Genomic DNA, 16957 nt, shown 5'->3' on the forward strand with positions numbered 1-16957 from the left:
ATCACCTCATTTAGTGAACATTTTGCCTTACAAAACAGGATCTAGAAAAAAATGTATATACATATTTTCTCTCTTAACAGCTTCCATTCCTGTCGGTGTAGTGATAAAGACCAGTGTGTTGGTTTTGATACCAGACAGAACCCAGGTTTGAATTATAATTCCAGGACTTAGTTGACATAGGTTTCTGGAAAATTTACTCCACCTTCCTCCGCCTCAGTTTCTCTCTCTAAAATACCATCTAAAGGCCAGGAAGGATCCAGCATACAATGACTATGGGGCCTTCAGCAAATTATTGAACTGTTCCAGTTTTCACATGTGTTAATAAAATAATAGTGATACATCCTAAGTTGCTGTGGGAATTAAGTTGTACAGATAAAGTGCTCTACTCAGAATTGGCTCATAGCAAGTACTCTATAAAAGTTAGCTATCACATGAGATGATTACATCATCATAGTTTCTCTTCTACCTCTGTCAAATTTCTAACCTGTGGGCATGATTAGAACTTCAAAATTCCATTTTGTAAGTCACCTTATTGAGCCTACAGTCATGAAAAATGGTCAGGCTAAAATCACCTATCGTTTCTGTTTTTAGTCTCTTCGCTAGCATTAGATTCCTCTTTGCTAATATGATTACAAACTATGTAACCCTGGACAATTGCTTAATCTCTCTGAGCCTCAGTTTTATCCATGAAAGTGAGGAGGCAAGGAGAAAAGAGGAGTAACAAAGAGAGCAAAGAAGCCTCATCCAAAATAAAAACTACCTCCATTTGACCTTGTCTCCCTAGCTATTGACCTAGTATCCTTCTTCCAATAACCATCAAGTTTTTAAAAGGAAAGATTAGCCATTTCTACATCCTCATCTCTACTATTTACTCCATAACACACTGTAATCTATCTCCATTCTCCCCCCATGCCCTCCATATTCTTCACACTCTATGTGCCTGTGTGTATGTGTGTTCACTTGCTCTGCCTGGGGTTGATTTTCAACCTTGATCCTCTAGGTTTCAGCTTCCTATGTAGCTAGGATTAAAGATGTGTGCCACCAGCACCTGGCTAACAGGATCCCTTCTTAATTGCTATAATAAACAGTACTTTTTCATCTTAAAATTTGTAACTTCACAACAGCTTTAACATTCCTTTCTCCTCCTTCTTGCATTCACTCCTTTCTTCCCCTTGCATTCACAAATTTCTTGTCTTATCATTCTATTTCCTATTGGGTTCTTTTTCTCTAAGACTTTGTCTCAAAATTCACTCCTCATTATTGCATGTGTACAACTTGGTTTTTCTAAAGCATTTCCATGGCTGAGATACTGCATGCTACTGATTCTCAAGTTACTACCTCCATCTCACTAGTAGTCCAAACTCAACATGTCTAGAACCAACAACTAATGATCTCCTTCCAACTTTCTCCTCCACCCTATCCACAATCCCTCTGATTTTGATAAGAAGCATTTCCAGGGGTTGGGGGGATGGCTCAGTTGGTAGAATATTAGCCAATGATCAAAAGCATCAGATTCCAAGTTCAAGTCTAGGTCAAACCAAAAAAAGAGAAGAACAGATAAGCATTTCCACCTATCCAGTCACCTAAGCCAGACACCTAGGAGTCATCCTTGACAACTCCATCTTCCTAAGTCCTCAGATAAAACCAATCACCAAGTCTCACTTAGCTTATATAAACACATAAGCATAATGGTTTGTTTTCTGGCAGGGGGATAGTTTACTGTTGCTTTAAAATTCTTAAAAAGGAAAACTGCATCTAGAGGTAAGTCACCTAATAGGCCAAGGGTTTGTTGTCATGACTAATCACACTATTCTCACATAGAAACAAACAGTTGACTTTTTAAGCAAACTAATGCCTCATGAGACTTCCCATAATACAACTGGATCAAAACATCATGTCTTAGGATTCTAGACACTGACACAACTGAACTGGAAGGACCTTCCCAGATTATTTAATCTTTTCTCCTTGTCAAACAACATGAGAATATTGAGGGTTTGATGGGGCAAAGCCCATGCCCTTTCCCCCTTCAACTTGGGTGAGAATGTGAAAAGTAAGAACAGAAGAGCAAGTGAAAACCTAGAGGATGACATCATTTATTAGCTACAGAGGCTTATTCTGTGACTGCTCTGACTCATAGACTGCAACATATTCATGTCAAAACTAATTTGCATCACAGGAAATTGTTCCTGTGATGGTCATTCAATCATATTAGATATCCACAGCCCCCATAGAAAGAGGATAGCAGAAGCTGGGTATCGGTGGCTCATACCTGTAATCCTGGCTATTCAGAAGACTGAGATCTGAGGATCATGGTTCAAAGCCAGCCTGAGCAGGAAAGTCCAGGAGACAATTTTTTTTTTTGTCAATCATGGGGCTTGAACGCAGGTCCCTGAGCTTTTTTGCTCAAGGCTAGTGCTCTACTACTTTGAGCCACAGCACTACTTTGGGTTTTCTGGTAGTTAATTGGAGATAAGAGTCTCAGGGACTTTTCTGCCCCAGCTAGCTTTGAATCATGACCTCAGCCTCCTGAGCAGCTAGGATTACAGGCTTGAGCCACAGATATCCAACCATGAGAGACTCTTATCTTCAGTTAATCACAAGAAAACCAGAAGTGGTGTGTGGCTTAAAGTGGTAGAGTGATAGCCTTAAGTGAAAAAGCTCAGAGACATTACCCAGACCCCGAGTTCAAGCCCCACGACAGAACAGAAAAAGGGGTGAGGATAGCAGAACTCTTGGTAATATTATTACAAAGGGAAAAGGTCATGCCAAGCCTCACTTCTAGAAATACAAGGTTTTCTTCACCAAAGATTCTTTCTGAATTTATAATTTTCTTGTATTTATATTTCTTTTCACCTTTGGAGTTAACCCTTTTGTCTCATCTCATTAGGATTTCAAATTCTAGGACTATAAACCCTCTTCACCCCAAGCTAATGGAGAAAAGCAATGAATCATGTAAATGAATCTCATTTCTATCTGATACATGCATAATCCAGTTCCCTAATATCCTGGTGGTAGACTCACGTTCAGAGTAAAGGATGCAAGGGAGAGAGAAAAGAATACTAATGGACACATCTTCAAAGTATCATTAATATTATTTCTGATATAATTCTGCAACCAAGAACTATCCAGTTAGGACTATAATACAAACTACTACGCACATCTTCCCTTAACTTTCCTGGGGTGTGGGCTGCAGTGAAGGGGGTATGTGTATTCTGCTTCTCTGACATCTTCATTTGCTATCCTCCTAACCACCCAGGACCTGAATTAAAGATGAAAAAATCCTCTGCAATTAATACATTTATTAAGATGTGAGATTTGGAGTTCTCTAAGTGCCTTTGAAGCTTTCTTGGAGTTATAATCTTATGTCAACTCCCTGAGGGTACAGAAAAGCTCTTCTACTTTTATTGGGAAATCTAACTCCTTTCCCTCTCACTCCTTGAGTTTTTCTAACCCGCGTTGCTTAAGAGCTGCACCTTGGTGGCCTGTTTGCCTTGGTTAAGATCAGTCTAATAAGGTTAAAGGATAACTACTGCCTGCACCCTTCCAGACATTCTCTCCTCTGCCACTTAGCTTCTATAAGGAAGGGGGATAGTCAAGTATAAATAAGCATCCATACTCGGAGTCTCCCTAAGTCTTCAGCTTTGTTTTATTATGTTTTGTTTTTGTCCATTGTGGGGCTTAAACTCTGGGCCTGGGCACTGCCCCTCAGCTCTTCAGCTCAAGGCTGGCACTCTACCACTTAAGCCACATCGGCACTTCTCGTTTCCTGGTTTTCCTACACAGGCTGGCTTCAAACTGCCATCCTCAGATTTCAGCTAGGATTATAGGTGTGAGCCACCAATGCCTGGCAGTCCTCAGTTTTTAAAGAAGGTCTACCTCTAGCTAAGTGATGGAGGTTGAGAAACAGAAGATCACAATTCCAAGCCAGTCCAGGCAGAAAAGTCCATGTGACTCCATCTCAAAAATAACCAGCAAAAGGCAGGGCTTGAAGTGTGACTCAAATGGTAAAGTGCCCACAGAACAAGCAAGGTCCTGAGTTCAAACCCAAGTACCAGCAAAAAAAAGTCTACTCCTGAGACCGAGGTCCTTTGTGGTCTGCAGTAGTTGGAAAAGTCCCCATCACTGATCCCCAGTGTGGCAAAGCCTATCATCAGAAAATTGAAACTATTTGCCACACATAAATGGCTCACATCTGTAATCCCATGCTCAAGAAGCTGATATTTGAGGATCATGGTTCAAAGCCAGCCTTGACAGGGAAGTCCATGAGACTCTCTCTTCCATTTAAATACTAAAAAGCTGGACATGGCACTGTAGCTCAAAGTGGTAGAGTAGGAGCCTTGAGCAAAAAAGCTCAGGGACAGTGCCCAGACTCTGAGCTCAAGTCTCAAGATCCATATTTAAAAAAAAAAAGAAATTTGAGCCAGGCACTGATGGCTTATGCCTATGATCCTTGCTATTCAGGAGGCTGAGATCTGAGGATCATGATTCAAGGACAGCCTGGGAAGAAAAGTCCATGAGACACTTATCTCCATTTAATCACCAGAAAACTGAGGTGGCACTGTGGCTCAAGGTGGTAGAGTGCTAACCTTAAGTGAAAAAGCTCTGGGACAGTACCCAAGTCCTTCAAACCCCATAACTGACAAAAATTTGAAAGTATCAAGTGAATAGTAAGCATAAGGTTTCATGTAATTGCAAGCTCTATCAAAACAGAGAGAAGGCCCCCGATATCTGTTGCTATAAGAACTGTTTGAAACAATGGAGGGGGCAGTAAATGCTAGCTGAATAAATAACTGTACTTATAGAAGAAAATGCATCTGGCCATCCTGTCAAATATGAGCTGTGGGAAGAGCACTAAGGGAAAGAACGTGAGTCCACAAGGTAGTTGGGAGTGAGGCAGGCTACTTGGGTGGTAGAGACAGGAGCATTGTAGCTTAAGATCAACCTAGGTTAAAAGTAAGCAAGAGTTCATGGTGCACTCTTTGTTCCAGTCACCTCAGCATAACTACTTGTTCATTGTGTGTACATGGCACAAGGCACAATAATGTGTTAAGTATGTTCTTAAGATTCCTCTATCCTGTACCTTATTCTGCCCTAAGTTATAAGGTTATGCTTTCCTGTGTGTACTTAACTCCTTTTTTTATATTCCTGATTTTTTTGCATGCAGAATACTAAAAAGAAATTAATTGAAAATGCTTTTCACTAAATTTATCTGGTTCTATGTTTTTCTGGGAAAGTTCTGGTTTTCTTGACCTTGGTGGAGTTTCAAGCAAAAAGATCATTTGTAAATCTTTGGGCTAGATCATTCATTGATATCTCAAAACCTTCCAGAAGTCACCTTCCCCCTGGAACAATGAAATCTTCAGTTCCTGTATGAGGTACATACTCACCATCCCAGGTTCTAACATATGACAGATATATAGTATAAATAAGAAAACATTTGCTGTTTTAAGCTACTAGGATCTTAGAATCGATATTTTAGCAGTACAACCTAGATTATAAAAAAAAAAAAAAAGTAAGCAAGATCCTATCTCAAAGAACAAGCTGAACATAGTGATACATGTCTGTAATACCAGCTACACAGGAGGTGTAGGTATGAGGAAGGCCCAAGCAAAAACATGAAACTATCAGAAATCAATTAAAAGGGGTGGGGGTAGGGGAATGGCTTAAGTGGAAGAATGAGCCCTGAGTTTAAATACTCGTACCATCACCACTGCACATAAAAAAAAATAGATTATAAGGAAGCAAAGGTTTGGGGTAAACTAAAGTTGTATTCTCTAGGTTTTGATTGTTACTTTTTTCTAGAAGTCACTTTTTACTCAAGTGTGGGGATGTTCACTGGTAGAACACTTGTCTAACTTACACAAGGGCCTGGGTTCCATTCCAAACACTGCAAAAAAAAGGCCACTTCTGATTTCTTCCTTCTATAATTTAAAAATTGAGGTAATAGTGGAATTTGAGACACTCTCCCAGTCCTTTTTTGCACTATTTTTCAGGTAGAGGCTTATATTTCTGCCCAAGGCTAGCTAGCTTCAGACCACAATTCTCCTAGCTACAGTCTCTTGTATAGCTGGGATTACAGGTATGTATCACCACATCAAGCTTACAACTTACTGATTGAGATGGGATTTTGATAACTTTTTGCTTGGACTGGCCTTAAACCATGATCCTCCCAATCTCTATCTCCCAAGTGGCAAGCTAGGATTACAAACATAGCCACCCACTGTGCCAGGTTGAAAACATCCCCAGATCAACTGAAAGCTTTTAAAAATTTCTCTGTGTGGGGCTGGGAAGGTGGCTCAGTGGTAGAGCGCTTGCCTTGCATGCTTAAGGCCCTGGGTTTGATTCCTCAGCACCACATAAGCAGAAAAAAAAAGTCGGAAGTGGCGCTGTGGCTCAAGTGGTAGAGCGCTAGCCTTGAGCTGAAGAGCTGAGGGACAGCGCCCAGGCCCAGAGTTCAGGCCCCACGACCCGACCCTTTGTGCACAAAGGTATTAAGATCAACTCTTTAGGATAGCCTTCACCTACCAATATTGTGTCATCTCCTTTGGATTCATTCACAAATGTTTACAGAGTACCTACTGCAACATGCCAAGCACTGTATTAAACACAGAAGATATACAATGAATTAACCCCTCCTGACCTCAGAGGCCTTACATTATGGCAGGAGAGGAAGACTTGGAAAATAACAAAATGGAGGCAATGTGCAGGCATTATGGAAATACATCAGAGGATGACTAATACATCTATGGTAGATGTTGGAAAAGAGGATGGTCTAGAAAACTTCCCTAACATCTGTAGAAAAGAGAGAATGAACAGAAGGGGGAAATGATAGAGGTATTCAAAACGAGAAAGCAATAGGTGCTCTGGGAACGAAAAGCAAAACACCTAACCTGGTACTGCAGATCAAGGCAGCCTCCCTGAAGAAGGGACCCTTACAGGACTTCAAAGCTGTATTAGACATGGTGAGATGATGGGATGTGAAGTGAAGGGTCTCTGACACTTTACTTTCTTTCTCTAGACAAAGCTGCCCTAGCCAAATTGTGGCTAATTTTCTATATCCCTTTTCTAATGATGTCCATCCTATGTTTGTCACTTAGCATTAAAAATCTACTATTTGGTATTAATAACCTCACAAACATACCCGAACTCCTTCTAAGGATATACATTACTTCAGCATCATTCAGAACATTTAACACAGTGATGGACCTAAGATCCTAACGGTAGGACTGAATAAATGAATGAACCATGCACAAGAGTGTCTATAAGCCATCTTTAGAAATTAACTATTGTCAGTGAAGCTGACATAAGGAAAGGGGTCTACTTTCCCTAAAATATTTGTACTACTCTTATCCAAAGAACTAAGATCTAAAATTGCAGCTCCTTTGCAACAGTTACTGCTCTCACCCCCCTGCAATTCTTCCTCTCTCCCCACCCCATCTTCTATTGTTTCTTCTGTCTCCTGGTTGTCAGCCAGAATGAGAAAATGGTCTAGCTGTCCTCAGAGACTTACGCCAGCCTGGACTGCTCTGCAGTGCCATGAAGGGCCAGGACTTTTGTTTACAGCTGGGAGCCTGGTGAGTCGGTGAGCACAGCTGACAGCCCCACTCTGGACCAAATATCAATCTTCCTCTGTCCTCTTAGCCAAGTTTCACAGACCTCTATTGAAAACTGGCTGTACTCGCCTAGATCCCACTGATGTCCCACCCACAACTCTAGCCTGGGAACAGTTGGGTGAATCTCAGCTTTGTACCTTTTAGGAACTGCTCTTGCTCTCTTCTCTGTTCTCAATTTCAAATCGTTTAATCTCAACCTCAGGGCCTTGAAAGAACATGTCCTCTGAGGTCTCCTTTCTCTAAACAGTGCCCGGCAACATGGGTCTGCTCACTCCTGGTAGTTTACAAATACCCTTATTTGCTTTGCTTAGTGAAATGGTGAAAAACTACAACAAACAGAACAAAACTGCACAGTTTAAATGTGAAGTTCCTGGAACTTGATTTTCCAAGCTGAGTGACCAGGTTCCATGTCTTTACATGTGTACATGTGTGCATGCATGCACACACATGATCTTTGTTTTCAGATAGCTTTCTTGTGCTTTTAGAAGCTGACAATGTGATGGGTCATGGTACCTTCTAAGAATAATGAAGATCCCTGTCATATATCCTGCTCCCTGGTCTCCTCCTTTCTTAACAGCTTTGCCCCTGCAGCTTAGTGGGAGCAGAGTCCCTTTCCTAGCTGTCTCTTGCCCCAGATTCCTTCTGCCTGTGCTTCTTTGTCTGCTAGCTAATACTGTCTACACCAATTAGCTGAGTTTTCTGAGGTTTTTAACCTCACTCCACTTCTAAATGCCTGAGAGTATAAGATACTTCTCTCATTAACAATGGTTCATTACAGCAATGCTTCTGATGGGGTCTGGCAGAAGGGACTGTAGGCAGATTTCCCTTCTAGGGGGCCTTATCAGAACATCTGGTGAGTAGGTTTTTTGTTTTTTTTTTCTAAACCACCACTTCCAAGATTTTTACATGGCCCATCTCTATTAAAGGGAATGTGGTTAACCAAACTGTTGGTTAATAAGTACTCTTCTGATAAGAAATCTACACGTTCTCTTCTTCAGGGCTAATAATGCACTTTTAAAATAGGTTTTCTATAGAAGTGTCATAATGAAACCCCCTCATACATCCAATTTACTGTAATTAAATATTTTATTATGGAAACATTCATAAATACACAATAGTAAAGAAAATAATATGATGAACTGTTATGTACTCAGCATTCAATAATTTACATGCAGCACTTTTCAGTACTACTGGCTTGTATTTTTTGGGTGTGCACACCATTCCTGGGACTTGAACTCAGAGCCTGGGTACTGTCCCTGAGCTTATTTTGCTCAAGGTTACTGCTCAACCACTGAACCACAGCTCCACTTTTGGCTTTTTCTGAGTACAGTGATCCCTCACCAATGGGAGTTATGTTCTAGAGACCCTGACAACAGTGAAAATCCATGAAGTAGCAGTGTTGTATAGTTATCCCTTATTATATTGCAGTTCACTTACTGCTACTTCACCTATCGTGGGAATCTCTGGAATGTATCTCCTGCCACAAGTGAGGGATCACTATTTACGGGGTTTTGTTTTGTTGTTTTTGTTGGTTGTGGGGCTTGAACTCTGGGCCTAGGCGCTGTCCCTCAGCCCCTTCAGCTCAAGGCTAGCACTCTACCACTTAAGCCACAGTGCCACTTCTGGTTTTCTGGTGGTTTATTGGAGATAAGAGTCTTACAGACTTCCCTGCCTGGGCTAGCTTTGAACCACGATCCTCAGATCTCAGCCTCCTGAGTAGCTAGGATTATAGGTGTGAGCCAATGGCACCCGGCCACAATATATGGCTTTTAAAAGTTGTTGTCAGTTGGGGGCTTGAACTCAGGGCCTGGGTTACATATTTTTTTAACCCTGTGATACAATGAAGCTGTAGTCAGTGGGAGAGGGACGACTGTAGTTTATTAGAGATTTTCCTGCCTGGGCCGGCTTCAAAGCACAATCCTCAGATCTCAGCCTCCTGAGTAGCTAGGATTACAAGCATGTGCCACCAGCACCCAGCTATGGCTCTTTATTAATGTGACAACTGATATATTTAAAGGCTATAATGTTTATCATTTCCAGTGATATGGAAACTAAGTAGAGATTATAAGCAAAAACAAATTTAACTCTGGAAAAATGGCTCAAAGCAACTCTGAAGCAAAACTTGGAATACAGATATCGGTGAACACTGGTCGAAATCAGCCCTAACCTTTGTTAGTTGATATATAACATGGATGATATTTTGTGATCACTGCAAATAAAGTGTGTTGCTCACAAGGCCACAAATTTTGGTAAACTGCATGTTCAACTATTACCTCAGAAGGGAAAATGTGCAAGTCTGGTATTCCAAAGTCATCCAAGGACTTCACTGTGAGGGTACAGTTCTCAGTGGTTTTGGTCATTTGAAAAAACTTCTTTCAGTCAAATGATTAGATCAGTAAGGGTTGGGGTTAATTATAGGAGAAGAAAATAGATACCTTATAAGGATGAATCTTAGCTGGGTGCTGGTAGCTCACGCCTGTAATCGTAACTACTCAGGAGGCTGAGATCTCAGGATCACAGTCCAAAGCCAGCCAGGGCAGGAAAGTTCATGAGACTTTTATCTCTAATAAACTACTCTGAAAAAGTTGGACATAGCTCTGTGGCTCAAGTAGTAGAGCACTAGCCTGTAGCACAAAGAGGCTTGGGGACAGTGCCCAGGCTCTGAGTTCAAGCCCGAGGACTGGCCAAAAAAAGGATAAAGCTTTCTCATGGCTATTTCCAATTTTTGTAATCTGCCAGTCATAAGCTAGCAAAGTAAACTGATGTAGATGAATCTTTCAACCAGTTTCATGAAATTCCTATGGAATGAGGTGGGCATACACAGAAAAAAAATCCTCAATCTAGAACTATCATTTTACTTAGTTTTGAAATATTATGTTTTGTTTTTCTAATTTTTACACTAAGCAAGCATTTCTTTTAAGAAATATCTAATATTTCAAAATATAGAACTATATATAAAGAGAATAAAAAACCAAATGAAAGCTGTTGTCAATAGATAGGGCAGAGGAAGAGAAAGAAACAGGTTATTCTGAGCAAAATATAATATATATATATATAATATATATAATATATGTATCTCTGAAGTATCATAGGGAAACTTCTTGGTACAACTAATACACATATAAATGAATGACAGGAAAGTAAAACAGGATCTGATGGGGGAGTAGGGAAGAAGGCTAATGAAGTGAATCAATGAGGATGAAAATGGTTGAAATCATTCATTTGCATGTATGAAAATAGAACTGTAAAGCCTGTTTGAAGAACTTGCCTCTCCCCTCTTGGCCTTATCATTTTATGTATCTAAAGATGGAATATGAAGGATTGACTCCCCACCCTATTGTCCCAGGCCCATATAGACTCCAGGCAAAATCCCAGGTTATGTGTGAAGTGCAGGCAGGGCAATCCACCTAAGCCCAGCTGTAAACATCCCATTTTGGGCCCAACTGAAGAGCCCCCACCTTCCTTGACCTAGTGGCTTTTTCATTAACCTCTGCCTCCTTGCTTGGACCTCCTATAAAAACCCAGCGCTTGTCCCAACTCTCAGGCACAACCACAACCTCCAAACCCACAGGAAGGTCTGTGCCCCTCGCTGTTCCTCGAGTCCGGCCTATTCCTTTTCCATTCTCCTCCATTTTCCTCACACTGTTGAAATTGTCTTAAAAAGGAGAAGTGAGATAGGAGAGAGTGACAGAAGGGGTGAGGTTGTTTAGGGTATGGTTTCTACACGTGTAGAAATGGTACCATGACTTATTAGTGCATGCTAATAATTATAATACAAATATCCAATAAGTAAGTTAGGACCAATTTTTTAAAAAATCAATTAAAACCAGGTGCCAGTTGTTCGAAGTGGCACTGTGGCTCAAAATGGTAGAGGGCTAGCCTTGAGCAGAAAAGCTCAGGGACAGCACCCAGGCCCCAAATGTAAGCCCCACAACTGAAAAAAACAATCAACTAAACCTTTGGATAGTCTCCATTTTTATCTATCCAAAAGGCATTAGAAGATACTTGAATCTTTCCTCATGATTCAGGACAGGCTGACCACTACCTCCCAAACCATAGAAGGTTTTCTTAGTCACAAGAAATGGCTTGGCCACAAAGCCAGCAGATAACAATAGACAGGCTTCACCTTGTACAAGGGCATACTGTACTAAGAGATCTTAAGTCCAGGTTGAAATTTAGTTTCAACTTCCCTGGATGAGTTAGTAGCAGCCCAGAGGGGAAAAGGCATTTTTCTCATTGTTCCACTGGAGTGGACACATCTCTGCAATTTGTTTGCCCCCAGGTAACCTGTGTTTCTAATTAGCACAAAGACTTTATATGAACTAATGGTGGCCTTGCAAATTAACACAGGGTTCTTGGAGCCACTGAGTGTCTGTGAAGGCTAAAACCATAAATAGTTTCTATCTTGCCCTGGGCCTTGGAACCAAATAAACCTAATCTATCTTTCCCTTGAAGCTGAAACAGTATGATGCCAATAGTTGAACTGTAAAATCTAAAGAAGAATAACTCATGCTTTTCACAAGACCCATATGAGTGAGTAAGCTTATGAAACTTTATCCCACAGTAAGCAGAGGCAAGCAAGGGAACACTCACATTGAGGGGGTAACATAGTATAGTAGGAAAAAGCCTAGGCTTTAGCATCAGACAAGTCTGACTCCTTGTTGAATTTTTACTTGCTGAGCAACTTTGGGTGAGTTTTAACATTGCTGGGCTTTAGTGAGGATATGTTAAAGTAACAGATGAATATAGGTGACACAGTAGTGTCTTGCACACAAAAAACATTGTTCTGCCTTTTTTCTACTACTACTCTGATTCCAAAGTTAATTCACATTATTGACAACCTTGGCCTTAAAATCTTACTCAGACAGAATTCTGCAGGAATAGTCTGGAGATGTGGATACCAGTGCCAGACCAAACCTTGTTATAATGACTTAGAACCCTGTTATAGTTACTCCTCTCTCCTGACCACACCAGTAATATAGAGCAACCCTCAATTCTAATGTTGGAAAAAAAGCAGGAAAATTCATTTCCTTGGGTATCTACCACAAGACAAGCACTATACTGGGCCCTTTAACAACTGTGGATCCTCAAAATCAGCATTGTCCAGCAATAACTCTGGAAATGTTTTGTATATACACTACTGTAAGAGCCACTAGCCACAAACTGCTATGGAACTCTTGAAGCTGACCAACACAATTGAAGAACTGAATTTTTTATTTTAATTAATTTGAACAAGCAGCCACAAGTGTTAGTGGCTACTGTATTGGATAGTGTGGGTCCAAGATTATGACATAGCAATGGTTGTTCCATTATGATGATGCTGAACTTTAGGAAAGTTAGAATTTGTTAAAAGTCAAAGGAGGAGGAGGAAGGAAGGAGAGGAGAAAGAGAAAGAAGAGGAGGAGGAGGGGGAGGAGGAGGGAGAGGAGGAGGAGGAGGAGGAGGAGGAGGAGGAGGAAGAGGAGGAGGAGGAGGAGGAGGAAGAGGAAGAGGAAGAGGAGGAGGAGGAAACTAAACCAGATTCAAAGCAGAGGATTAGAAACTTTAGTACTATAATAGGGAATTATCCAGGATCCACTATTTACATATCATATGACCAACAAAAAATAACTACTCTAGAACTCACTTTCATCGTATATAAAACAATAGCTTTTACATAACTTATAGTTGGTAATTAGTGGGTATAAATCAATACAGCGTATGGCCCATAACAGGTTTTCAACAAGTCTGTTTCTTTATCACCCTGATTCCTACGTCACACATAAAATCGATTCAGACAAAAACTAAAGCATAACTGCAGAGTTCATCCTGATTACCACACCACACCTAAACTAGATTTGGACATAAAGTGAAGCATAACTGCAGAACAGAGTGAGCATTGGGGGGAAAATGCAAGAACAACAGTCCTAAGATTGTATAAAAAGCCTATTAAAGAATAGAGATGAAAACAAGTATGAAAATAACCTATTTATGTTTACTTGGTTTGCTTTGCTGTACTTCGTGTGTGTGTTTATGTGTGTGTGTGTGTGTGTGTGTGTGTGTGTGTGTGTGTACAAGTGTGTATGTGCATGTGTACCAGTCTTGGGGCTTGAACTCAGGGCCTAAGTGTAGTCGATGAGCTTTTGTGCTCAACGCTAGCACTCTTCCAGTTGAGCCACAGCTCCACTTCTGACTTTTGTTTCTTGGTAGAGGCCAATGAAGCCATCAAAACTGTTTTTAAAAAGGAGAGGATCTGGGCATTGGTGGGAAGAGGGCTGGCCATTGGTGGCCAGTAAGCTGAGAGCTGAGGATCACGGTTTAAACCCAGCCTGGGCAGGAAAGTCCATTAGACTCTTATCTCCAATTAACCACCAAAAAACTGAAGGTGGCACTGAGGCTCAAAGTGGTAGAGTGCTAGCCTTGAATAATAGAGCTTAGAGACAGCACCCAAGCTACAAATTCAAGCCCCACAACTGACAAAAAAAAAAAGGAGGCATATGGAAGGCATCAAAAAAGATAAATATAAATGGGGTGAATATGGTTAAAATACATTATATACATGTGGTAAAATTCAGAATGAAATAACTTATGTACTGGTAATTTATGCTAATAAAATCTTTTAAAGAGGCAGGTACAGTTAAAATCTTGAACTGCATACTCATTTTGTGCACTGGAAAACTAATCTGCCACCTCTACTCATTACTTAGTTTTGTATTTTTATTTTTGTTTTGTTTTCTGCCAGAACTGGGATTTGAACTCAGGGACTCACTTGGTCAGACTGCTAAGCTGGTACTCTAACACTTGAATAATGCTTCCAGGATGGCTTTTTGCTGGTTGCTTTGGAGACTCATGGAGTTTTCTGCCCTAGCTGAAATCCTGGGTCTCAGCTTCTTGAGTAGCTAGGATTACAGGCATGAGTCACTGAAGTTGGGCTCTGCCTATTAGTTCTTAATCTGCAAAAGTGAACCAATAATATGCAGCTTGTCTCAGAATAAATCATTACTGCCTTGCCTTGCATTCTGTGGCACCCTCTAGTGGTTTGTATAAAATAAGCATTGCATTTTTGCCCTTCAAAACAGCAGTTCTCTAACTTCAGCATACATTGTCATAACTAGAACCAATTATCAAACACTACTTCCAGAATTTCTGATTATATTTGAGGTAAGGCCTGAAAATTTGAATTCCTAACACTTTTTCAGGTGATGGTGTTTCTAGTGTGTCTAGGAAATATGCTTTGAACACTGCTCTAAAAAGAATTCCTCCTCATATGTGTACAAGTATATATAATTAACAACTATGAGATATTATTTTTCTTTGGTTTTGATGTAGCAGTACCCATGTAATAAGAATTTTGTGGTGAGTCAAAGAATATGCAAAGGACATAACATTTAAAATAGAGAGAGGCTACAAAACATTGAGGAACATACATACATCATTTTGGTCATAGGGCTAATAAGTGGTGTTAAGTCCCTGAATCTAAGACAAAGATTAACAGCAGCATTACAGAAAAGAGTGCAAACCCGTATGTGATAAAAGTTTCAAGAAGCTGGGCGCTGGTGGCTCACGCCTGTAATCCTAGCTACTCAGGAGGCTGCAATCTGAGAATCGCGGTTCAAAGCCAGCCCGGGCAGGAGAGACCGTGAGACTCCTATCTCCAATAAAACCACCAGAAAGCCGGAAGCGGCGCTGTAGCTCAAGTGGTAGAGCGCTCGCCTTGAGCTGAACAGCTGAGGGACAGCGCCCAGGCCCAGAGTTCAAGCCCCACAGCCGACCAAAAAAAAAAAAAAAAGGTTTCAAGAAAGATCAACTGATTGACTAGTCACATGTATTTTCCATGTGGAAGAACTGTGAACATTTGAAAAAAAACAGTAAATGAAAAGATTAGGATTTTTTTGGGGGGGGGTTGCTTTTCTTAGCAAAGATTCTGTTCCTACACAACCTAGCTGGCCACAAACTCACGGATCATTTTGCCTTCACCTCCATAGTGGTGAGATTACCACGTTGGCCATTCTGCCCCACAAGGAGTTTCATCAGCACGTGTTTCAGGGTCATTCATCAAGTGTAACTGAAAAATACAAGAGAGAAAGAAGAGGGAGATGGAGAGCTAAATTATTTCAAGGAGAAAAGAAACTGGCAAAAAAAAATGGATCTTGGACCATAGTTCCCTGCCTAACAAGGATACTTAGCGAATAGGACTTAATTTCTCTCTAGGAAGGAAAGATATATGTGATCCTCATAGCTTGGAAAGCTGGGAAAATTAGAAAATAGGAAGAGGGAGACAAAAATCCCATCATCCCAGAGATCAAATTAACAATCCTTTGCTAGGACTTGGCGGCATCTAGTGGCAGATTCAAGTTCTCACACAGAGAACTTTCTGGAAAATGAACTGCGTATCTCTCTAAAGAATAGCACTGTGCTTGGAGATCAGGACAAAAACGGTATTACCGCCTTTCTACCTGCAAACACACACAGAAATTTGGAGTCTCTACCAGAGGGGCTGTTTATAATACGTAGATAGTCTCATTAGAAGGCACCTAGATCTGAGGGGGAAAGGAAGGGAAGAAACCCGGGGCAGGCGGGGGGGGGGGGGGGGGGGGGGCGGGGAACAGGGGGAGGGGACAGGTGGCTAGGAAGCGGAAGGATACGGAGGAGCTTGAAAGAACCGGACCTTTGATGTTGGATTTGGCTTTTAACCTCAGGAGGGCTGTACTTTAGAACATGATATGAGCAGAGGTAAAAATGCGCTATCAAAATGAATTTCGCGAGTTTAAATCGGTAGAGATGGCTGAGCTACATCTAATAAAAGTCCATTGTTCTTCTGATATTGTCACCTTACTTAATTTTCTTTTCCTTAAAACACTCTGCAAACGTCTACAAAAGTAGAAAACCACCAACATGGATAAAGCGGCTCACCCACACACACTCCACCGTTCTCCCCACTCAGGGCCAGGGGCGCACGCCTGCGCACACCCACCGCTTCCAGCGCCACGAGGGCTGGCGCGCACTTACAACCTACCCCGTGGCTATGCGAGCTCGCCCCTGAATGTAACTCAAACCCTTTTAACGGCAGGAGGCCGCGGCACTCACCACCCCCACTCGAACACACTTCAAAACCTCCATTGCGCCTTTTTTTTTTCCTGGTCCCTAAGTTGCGCAACAGGCTTGGGGGCGTGGCCCTAGGTTTGACCTCGCTCTTCCCCACTCGCGGGAACCTTAGCTCATTTCCGTCTATCCTATTTCCGCAGGCCACGTAGACACTTCCTTTCCCAGTGGGCGGGGAGGGGGAATCACAAACCCACAATGCCTCCGTGCAGAAGAGGTGGGGGGGGGGGGGAAAGGAAGAAAAAAAAAGTATGGTCAGAGGA

At 41.4% G+C, this 16957-nt stretch overlaps 1 protein-coding gene across 2 annotated transcripts in view; it reads right to left on the minus strand.

Annotated features, from left to right (window-relative positions):
• The window catches only part of Plp1 (proteolipid protein 1), a 113586-nt gene extending 96843 nt beyond the window's left edge, over positions 1-16743 (minus strand). For both annotated transcript variants that reach the window (XM_070040001.1, XM_070040000.1), the window contains exons 1-2: positions 16506-16743; positions 15570-15657 (exon numbers count right to left, since the gene is read on the minus strand). The gene's annotated coding sequence lies outside the window, so the exon portion shown is untranslated. The remainder of the gene's footprint in view (positions 1-15569; positions 15658-16505) is intronic.
• Between the last annotated feature and the right edge of the window lie 214 nt (positions 16744-16957).

This window comes from Dipodomys merriami, unplaced genomic scaffold (genome assembly GCF_024711535.1).
Source record: "Dipodomys merriami isolate MVZ:Mamm:240054 unplaced genomic scaffold, mDipMer1.0.p SCAF_3, whole genome shotgun sequence".
NCBI classification, from domain to species: domain Eukaryota; kingdom Metazoa; phylum Chordata; class Mammalia; order Rodentia; family Heteromyidae; genus Dipodomys; species Dipodomys merriami.